The sequence below is a fragment of the Acomys russatus genome, chromosome 30 (assembly GCF_903995435.1).
Source record: "Acomys russatus chromosome 30, mAcoRus1.1, whole genome shotgun sequence".
NCBI classification, from domain to species: domain Eukaryota; kingdom Metazoa; phylum Chordata; class Mammalia; order Rodentia; family Muridae; genus Acomys; species Acomys russatus.
The window spans coordinates 25,190,684-25,200,822 of NC_067166.1; the positions used below are offsets into that span (position 1 = coordinate 25,190,684).

At 44.2% G+C, this 10,139-nt stretch overlaps 1 pseudogene; it reads right to left on the minus strand.

The window, feature by feature from the left end:
* Positions 1–282: 282 nt before the first annotated feature.
* Positions 283–584, minus strand: LOC127212378 (60S ribosomal protein L37a-like; annotated as a pseudogene).
* Positions 585–10,139: the final 9,555 nt, after the last annotated feature.

Sequence of the window (10,139 nt, forward strand, 5' to 3'; positions counted from 1 at the left end):
TAGTTTCCCTTTCCTCCCTGTGTTTGGAAGAAGTGTTGTCACGTGAAGAGGTTGGAGATATGCCTGTTACTATAACTCAGTTTAAAACACAGGGGCCATATTGGGGGCCTAGAATTCCATCAACCCCAACAAATTGTACCTCCAAGCATCATTTGGTCCTAATTCTGTCATTTGAACCATGATACAAGTGACTTTCTTTTCTTTCTTTCTTTTTTTTTTTTTTTTAATGTAAATTAACCCATTTATTGCAGGCTAGGCAGGTCTCAAACAGTAGTGCTTCTTCTACTGGTCTTTCAGTTCCTTGAGTCTTCTGATGGCAGACTTCACTGTGACGGCAGAAGTGGTGTTGCAGGTCCAGGCCCCACCAGCCACTGTTTTCATGCAGGAACCACAGTGCCAGATGCCAACGGCTCGTCTCTTCATCTTGGTCTTGCCACAGAAGGAGCAAGTGTACTTGGTGTAACTGGCTGATTTCAATTTTCTTCACCATTTTCCGGAGGGAGGCACCATAGCGGGTCCCGTATTTCCCGATGATCCCGACCTTCTTGGTGCGTTTAGCCATCTTGCCGGAACCGAAGCCAGAGCCGGAAGAGCACAAGTGACTTTCTTAAGGCAGAGTTATCTGAGGATGACTATCGCATTCCTACTTAGTCCTCTATTTTCTAGGTCCTGGTCCACATGTCTTCAAGTTCTCCTTCCCTGGTGTGGGCCTCACGTACCTCATGTTCCAATCGCACCTACTAAACCCACCCCAGTGCGTCGGTATCTTTAAGGCACGGTGCTTGGAACCAAGTGCTTGCAAGTGCTCCACGGAGCAGAGTCTTCCCTGGAGGACCTTCCACTGGACATGGCACCGGTAGGTCTTGTTTACATCTTATTCAGTATTAGTAGCCGCTATTTTGTGAGCATACACAGGACATTTGTTTGTCATACCTGAGGGGCACAAAATTAACTGTAACCATTCTGGAAATGTAGCCAAACAACAAGCCCAGTTTTTCCTACTGTTCTCCCTGTGAGTCAGCTTTCGGATTCTGTGACAAATGACTTAGGACAAATCAGCTTACAAAGAGGAAAGGTTTATTTTGGCTCATGGTTATAGAGACTTCCACAGTTACTTCGTCCTATTTCTCTGGGCCTTTGGCAGCGCAGTGTGACATGGTGTGGTAGGCTGCTCACTCATAGTGACCAGGGAGCAAAGACAAGGAGGAAGAGCCTGGAGTACCAACATCCTTTTCAAAGGCATGGATGTCCCCAGTGTCTTAACTTTCCATATTAGGCCCAACCTCTGAAGGGTCTTTGACTTCCCAGCAGCTTTCCCAGACTGGTAACCAAGCCATTAAGACATAGCCTTGAGGGGAATATTTAAGATCCAAACCCTAACACCTTCCTCCCACATGCCCTCTCCGTCACTGAGTATTAAGCTGGGAGCCTTACACAAGTCAGGTAAGCACCCCATCACTGAACTACCCCTCTAGCTTTCCTCCTAAATCACCCACATGGACTGACTCTATAACCCAAAGAGCCTAAACTTGCCATTTGCTGGTCCCACCCTCCTGAGTAACTAAGATTACAGGCCTATGCCACCAAGGCTGGCTTATAATTCATGTCTGCATCAAACAGGAAGTTTCCTGTACTCAGCAGGCAGGAGGACACTGTCCCAACCATGAACACCCACTTGTGTGTCCGGATAACAGCTGGAGACCTGTCACATCAAAGTTCTCAGGATCTCCTCCCTCTGCTGTTTTCCTCATACTTTTATAAGTCGGAGTTCCCACGGCTTCCTTCTAGGCTTGATTAATTTGCTAGAACAGCTCGCAGAACTCAGGGGAACAGGGTTTACTAGTTATATCTCTGAACTAATCCGAGAGCGCAAACACGTGCGTGCGTGCATGCATATGTGCGTGTGTGTGTGTGTGTGTGTGTGTGTGTGTGTGTTTGTATGTCTACATGTTCATGTATGTTGTATGCAAATGTATGTGCTTGTGCATGGAGCCCAGAAATCAATGCTGGGTGTCTTCCTCAACGGTTAATTAATTTTTGAGACAGTCTCTGACTGAACCTGCAGCCGACTAATCCACTGGTGACTAATTTAACCTTCACGTTCCTAGTAGTCAGGTGGCTGAAGTGAGAGTCCCAACTTACTTACCTTACCTCCGTCCTTCGGTGGCCAGCTCCAATCAGAAAGTACTCCTTAGAACAGCCAACCACCAGCAGGTCATTTGCATAGGAAAGACACTGTCACTTCCAGGGTTGGGAGGAGCTTAGGAAGAAACCCATTATCACAGGGGCAAATGCAAGGTGTCACACTCAAAATACAAAAGAGTCTGTAGCAACATCAAAGAGAAACTTAGATACTTTTAAGTTGTACCTTAAAAATAAGAACAGGTGGAGCTTGTAAGGCTTGATCACACACACACACACACACACACACACACACACACACACACACACACACTTGGCTTTCAACATGGGAACTGTATCCAGGATAATAATTCATGGAACACCTGGGCTATTCCATTCTTTGTTTTAAAAACAAAGAGCTGCTGGGCAACCCTGGTTTCCACCTTTTACTTTCAAGACCCGGTAGTTCTTCAGCGAACCACAGGTGCTTATAAAGGGTTTTAGTCAACGCTGCATCATGGGACGCATTGCTGAGACAGAGTTCCACACTCTCATAAATGAAAAGCTTCTGAGTGATTTCCAGGTGCTATGGCCAGTAGAGCTTATGTCAAAGTCCCATTGCTTGCAACCTTTTTGCCTGAAAGTAAGTCTCTGCTTTTCTGCAGTGTTATGGATTTCATGACATCAGAGCAACTATTTCCAAAGGTCATAAGCAATATAGCTCTGCAGATATGAAATACAAAGCCAAACTCAAACCATGTGTTTATCTCTTTCAGAATGGATCATCAGTCTTTCCACAGTAGAAGGGACTTGGTGTAGTCAAACAAGGGACTCACTGGTCTTCCTGAGGGGTAGGAGCATATTGAAGTCTGAATATTGATTGGTGTTGCTAGCAGGTTGGGTATACAGCAGTACAGTGACCACAAGTATTTGTCCATTGTAGGATCAATTCATGATCCTCATCTCTGCTACTGAGGCCATGCCTTGGCACCATGATAAGTGATGACAACTGTTGGGTGCTACTTGTTTTTAGTGTCTCTGCTTTGTAGATGCCTTTTGGTGGGCATAAGTGTGTTTCACAAATATCTTGACACTTAGTACTCGGTTTGGTACTTCCATCTATGTGCCATAGTTGCTTTTCTTGTTGTTGTGACAAAAATACCTGGGGGAGGGGGCAAGCAATTTAAGGGAGAAAACATTTGTTCTGGCTTACAGTTTGAAGGGAGCCCTTCCACCATGGCAAAGGAGGCATGGTGGCAGGTGCTGGGGGCTAGCTGACTACATTGCATCCACAGGCAGGAAGAAGGGAGCAAACAACGCTGGTGCCTTAGCTAGTTCTTTCCTTTTTATGCAATCTAGGACCCTAGCCTAAGGAATGGTAATGTCCACAGTTGGGGTAGGTCTTTGCACTTCAGTTAAACTAATCTAGATCATCCCTCATAGACACATCCAGTAATTCTAGATCATCTCAAGTTGGCAATACTGTTAACCGTCACAGCCCCTGTCTCAAGACTCCTGGTCACTTACATTTTAATCTTATTTCTTTCAGGTTCCTGGCAAACCATCTATGCCACTCAGTATTTCCCATGAGTTAGCTGACACTCTAACTTGTGTCCACTTCTCTGACAGCACAAAGCAAGTGGTCATGCCCACCACCCAAAGTCTTGCCTATGGGAAGAATTGCTCTTCTCTGCCAGCTCTCAAGGCCACTCTGAAGCACACAGTTGTGTAGTTGCATCCATTTTCTCTCACTTATCAAGCTGATTTATCTGTGGTCTGGGCTTGGTTTTCTTCCTCCTCCAGGAACTAGTTGTAAAGGCTGTGCCACGTAAACCCAGAGTGAGATGAAGAAGGGAAAGGAGAGAGATGTTGTAACGGTGATGGGTGACACATAGGATGGAGCCGCCTGTTTATCCACTTTGCTTGTGTCCTCTTGTACCATCCTGGGTGGATTCCTACAAGGCCCTGACTCACTAAACTGAGTAATCTCACACATGATGAGCAATTCTTGATGAAACAACTTCACATACGATGAGGAGTTCAGTACAGCTGGTATTCCATGCTCAGACACTCAATCAGGGCTCAGATTTGTCTTATAAGTTTTTTCAACAGAGGTTAAACATTCCACTGTGGCTAAGACAGCCTTGATATGGAGTCCTAGGGATCTTGCATCATTTCCTCTCAGGAGCTGTGAGGCTAGAGGTTCTGGGAGGTAATAAGGCCCAAGCCCCAGCATGACTTGCACTATAACTTTTTCTGCTTAGACCCCACCCTAAATAAGTAGACTTTCATTCATAAAATACATAGACAAGGGCCGGAGAATATGGCTCAGTTAGTACACAGCTTGGCTGGTGTACATATAGCCCTGAGTTGAATTCCCAGCTCCACATAAAACCAGGCCTGGTGATGTATATCTGTTAATGCCAGAACTCAGAACGTAGAGGTGGGTGGATCAAAATTTCAAGATCATCCGAGGGTACACAGCAAGTTCAAGACCAGTGGGATGCATGAAACCCTGACCAGACCAAACCAAATAAAATAAGCAAGTCCATGGCTTGAACACTGTTCTCAAGTGTGGAATATACTTATCCCAATAACAGAACAGACCTGCCAGGCATTTTACTCCCCTCCTCAGGGTGCAGGGTGCAATCATTCCTTGGACTAGATGGTCCACCATACCTTCACCCTGATCCCTAAAAGTTACCAATGTTGTAGTCTCTTAAATAATGATAGGACGTATCTTCCATACACCAGAGAGCAAGCATATGGCCAGTGCTGGCTTATACACAATTATCACGCAATTAGTGATTTAGCAGACCAATATGATGCAGGGGAGGGTGTCCAGATCTCTTTAGAATATATTGTGACAAAAAGTAGAGAGTCCATCATTTATTCTCGGGGGGTAAAAACTGTTTTGATCCTCTTTTGCGATAGAGGTAGAAAATAATGCAATTTGCCAAATCATTGGTGAAGCATCATATACTGAGACCATGTTGATCTCCTCAAGTGAGTTTGCCACATCTGCCACCTCAACTGCCAATTAGAGCTCTGGCTGGGTTGAGTTTGTACTAACTTAGTGTCTTCTAGGGTTCCATTGGCTTTCGACAAGGCCAGACTGGAGAATCGAGTGTAGTTATAACCTTGAGGCGACCACATTCCTCTCTTCCCATTGGGGGGGGGGGGTCAGGATTGACTGGCTCACTATTTAGGGGGCAATTTCAGCCATTTCTTCTTGCCTTCCTTATAATGATAACACTTAACCCACATAGTAATATGAGGTTCTACCAGCCACCAAGTATATCTTTCCTAAAATTGCACATCCAGGGACAGAGGAAATGACTATGGAGCTTGCAGGCCCATTTCCTGGACCTCAGCCCGCACTCCACTTATGACTTTGTCTCTTGTTATGGCCTGAATGCTTGTGTGCCTCATATATTGAAACCTAAATCTCAAAATGGTGGCTTTAAAGTATAAGGCCATTGAGATGTAATAGGTCATGGGACAAAGCCCTCCTGATGGAATTAATCACTGAAGAAGCATGAGAAAACGTGTTTGTTTCTCTGTCATATGAGGACATATCAAGAAAGCAGCATCTGTTTGGGACCCCACCAGATATCTTGACTTCTTGGCCTCCATAACTCTAAAAACATATTTTTATAGTTTATAAGTTTCTCAGTATATTTAAAACAGCTTTTTACATATTTATTTATTTATTTATTTAGGGTTTTTCCAGACAAGGTTTCTCTATGTAGCCTTGGCTGTCCTAGACTCACTTTGTAGACCAGACTGGCCTTGAACCCCTGCCTCTACCTCCTGAGTGCTGGGATTAAAGGCATGTACCACCATGCCCAGCTAAAACAACTTTCAAATTTAAATGTATTTTGATCATATTCTTCTCCTCCCCCAAGTCCTTCCAGATTCTCTCCCCCTCCCTACTTACCTACCCAACTTTAAGTTCATTCACAAAAACAAATAAAAACTGAATACAACAAAGCTTGCCAAAACCAAGAAAACAAAACACCACCAAAAATAAATAAATAAATAAATAATCCAAACACAAAACTTACAAAACTGTAACCAAATAAAAGCACACACAAAAATACTGTGGTATCCTCTATATGTTGATCAACTACTCCTGATCATGAAGCCTGCCCTGGAGTGGCTAATATGCCCAGTGTCAATCCATTGGACAAAACTGATTTTTCCTCTCCCAGCAGGTATAAAGAGCAGATCAGTTGTTAAGCTTTATCTTAGTAACTAGGTTTTAGTTTATTTGCTCATTCATTCACGTATTTTTTTAATGTAACTGTGGGAAGGAGTGTAAGCTTTGTCACAGGTGAAAGCAGTCTTGGTGGGCTTTGCCCTGGGACACACCATGGACACTCCCTGAGATTAACCTTGAGATAGACTGGGTGGAGCCATCCTAGGCCTGGAATTCAGGAGGCGGACTAGGGGATTCCACCTGGATTATTGTGTTTCTAATTGACCCTCGATGGGAGGAGAAGACCAGCCCTTGCCTGTGAGAGACAGACAGGCAGAGAGGATGAGAGGGGCAGCAGGTTCAGACCGAGCTCATGTGGATGGGGAAAAAGCTCAGCGAACAGGCCGGACCAGCACGCAGGCTGGAGACGCCTAAGGACCCGTCCTGTGGAACGGATACTAGAAGGTTCACTCTTGTTTCCTTTAACCTTTTTTCCCTCTTGTGTAAGCTAGTTGGGCTGTATAATAAAGTTTAATTGTTAAGAAACAGAGCCAACATGTAACAAAATAAAATGTAATAAGATAAAACAAAAAACGATCGCATGAAGGTTGGAGAGGACAAACCAACAGAAGGAAATGAGCCCAAGAGAAGGCACAAGAATCAGAGACCCACATTGTGGGGCTTTCACCGACCCGCTTGCGGTTCAAAGAAGACATGAGGCTTCTTCTACATTGCTTGAAGCTGTTAGCCTTTAGCTGGGGCAGTCTCTCAGCTAGCTCATCTAAACTTATCCTAATTTCTTTACCATCTCCTGTCCCCATGTAGTTCTTACTACCTGCTTACAGCTCGGTTCCTTCCCTTCTCTTCTTTTGCCTGTTCTCTCTCCATCTGCCTTTTTGAGTCTCCTGTTTCTAGTCTCTTCTTCCAGGAAGTCCCACCCCTGTACTTCCTGTCCCAGCCCTGGGCCACCTGTCTGAACTAATCAGCAGCCAGACAATGCCTGATCTCTTTCATAGTGTTGCCTTTAGTCATAAGGGCTGCCTGACCATCTTTTGGGAAGGTGAGGAAAGGCAAACATTTAAATAGAAAGTCTGAGGTGGGGCCCAGAAATGACAATACCAGAATCCTGTGAGCACTTAGCTCTCTGCCAGTACAGAATCATCAACTGGAAACACGGGGACACATCTTCTCAAAGTAAGGAAGGTCATCCCAATAGACCCACTCATTTGCACCCTCAGGAAGCACATAAAAAAATGCTAAACTAGAAGCTATAATAGAAGCACAGAAAACTATGTGCAGACCCATGTAAGCCCTGTGCATGCTGATTCAGTCTTTGTGAGTTCATATGAGCTTTGTTCATATTGATTTAAGGGTCTTGTTTTCCTGAGGCCCTCCATCCCCTAATACAGTGGAAACGTCTTAAAACATATACACATGTGAAATGGATCTAAATGGCCATCTCTTGTGACCAAATGAAGCTCCCAGCACTAAGACTGAGTTTTACATCTAACAACTGTATATTCTTACCGTACAGATATTTTGTGACTCAGACCTTGAATCTAACAGTTCACAAAATTTGGGGCATTCTCCTTTCCCTAGTGTAAAACAACCCAATTTAATGTCTACAGGTCCTTTGAGTAGGTGTTTATGGAATCATCACCTTGCACAGTCATTGTTGCATTGCAGAATCCTTCTCCTTGCCTTTATTTTAAAGATTCTAAGCCTAAAATCTGGCTCAGGTCTGGAAACTGATTGAGGCCATAATTTCCTGCAAGGGTGACTTCTTTTAGGCTCCAGTCACACACTGTTGGTTCTGATAGTACATGTAGGGTTTTACTCTTGTTTGTCAGCCATCTATTTTTACCCCATTGTGACAAAAGATTCTGTATGTCAGCTGGGTGGGTCACAGTACTTAAATATTTTATCAGACATGATTGTTTCTATGAAGATATCATAGTAGGGTGAGCTTAACATTGCAATCAGTGGACCATAATAAAGACATTTCCAGGAGCTGGGGAGATAGCTTGGTAGTTAAGAACACTGGATATTCTTCCAGAAGTTCTGAGTTCAGTTCCCACCAATCACAAGCTGGCTCACAAACATCTGTAATGGAGTCTGATGCCCTCTACTAACTTTCAGATGTACATGCCAACATCGCACTCATATGTACGTATGTATGTATGTATGTATGTATGTATGTATGTATGTATGTATATTTAAAGAAGACATTTTCCCTCCATAATGTGGGTGGGCCCCATCTACTGGAAGGCCTGAAAAAAAGCCAACACTGCCCTCTCCAAAACAAGAGGGAATTCTGCCAGCAGACTCACTACGTACTCAAATTTTAACTCTCCAGCTTGCGAACTTAACCTATATAGTCCAGATTTAGGAGCAGGAAAAGAGTTCATAAAAGGAAATATTTTTCTGTCTCTACAAATATCCTCTAGGTTCTGCTTCTGAGGGGCTCCCTGATCTGCACCCCCAATTCTACTGACTACCTCTGTAACCCTTTGAGAGGTTGTCCCTTGTCCACTTGTCAAGGTTATCATTTATCACAATTTATTACATCCACTGTCATTATGTGACTTCTGAGTTACAGGCTACCAACTCAACAGTGTATTTGGGGGGTAAGTAACCTCATTGTTGTCTGCAAATTCAGTTTTTTACTGACCTCTTTTACCCCCCAGGCTTGGCCAGAGAACAGCCATTGTGAAATGTCTTTATGATAGGGTACCCTTCTTAATAGTGTATTCCTCTTGGCTCTGGTAAAGGTTTATGTGAGTCCTTTTGGGCTGCTTGAACAGCTATCACCTAGGTAGCTTATAAACAGACATTTATTTTATTTTAATTTTTTTACGTTTTTTGGATTTCCAAGATCAATACAGGCAGGTTCTGTTTGGTAAGGGACATTTCCAAATGGCGGTGTTTTCACTGTGTCTTCACATAGAGAAAGATGTGGACAAGCTCCCAGTTTTAGTTTTCTATTCCTGTGAGGAGACGCCATGACCACAGCAACTCTTATAAAGGAAAACATTTCACTGGGGCTGGTTCAGAGTTTTAGTCTATTGTCTCTTGGCGTCATGGTGGGAAGCATGGCGGCACACAGGCAGACATCCCACTGTAGAAGGAGCCGAGAGTACTATGTCCAGATTGGCAGGTAGCAGGAAGAGAGATGCTGGATGTGGCGAAAGCATTTGAGACATCAACGCCCACCCCTAGTGACACACTTCCTCCAACAAGGACCCACCTCTGAATAGTGCTACTTCCTATGAGCCTAAGGCGGCCATTTCCCTTCACACCATCACATGCCCTCAGGATTCTCTGAAAGGGCAATGCTCTCACTTATGAGAGCTCCACCTTCATGACTGAATCCCTGTCTAAAGTCCCTATTCCCTAGTACTGTCATCATGTGGTTAGGATTTCAGCGTAAGAACATTGGAGGATGTGCATGGCTTTTCTGATATGATGTAAGAAAACATCTACTTACCCCCCCCCCGCAAATGTGCACTGACCAACCAAAAAAGTATCCTGTCAAACCCAGCTGGGTGAATCAATGACTTGTGGTGGTTACTCACAGAGCAAGTGACTCTGCTCCAGCTTCACTACCAGGAAGTTCCCTGGACTATTTACAGGCACCTTTACCACTGAGGGTCCCTACTTGCCTCTTGGATGACTCACAAAATGCTGCTTGACTGAAAAGCCCCTTACAGTTAAGCTTCTGTAGAGCATCCTTTATACAACTGACAAAGAGAGAGAGAGAGAGAGAGAGAGAGAGAGAGAGAGAGAGAGAGAGAGAGAGAGAAGGAGGAGGAGGAGG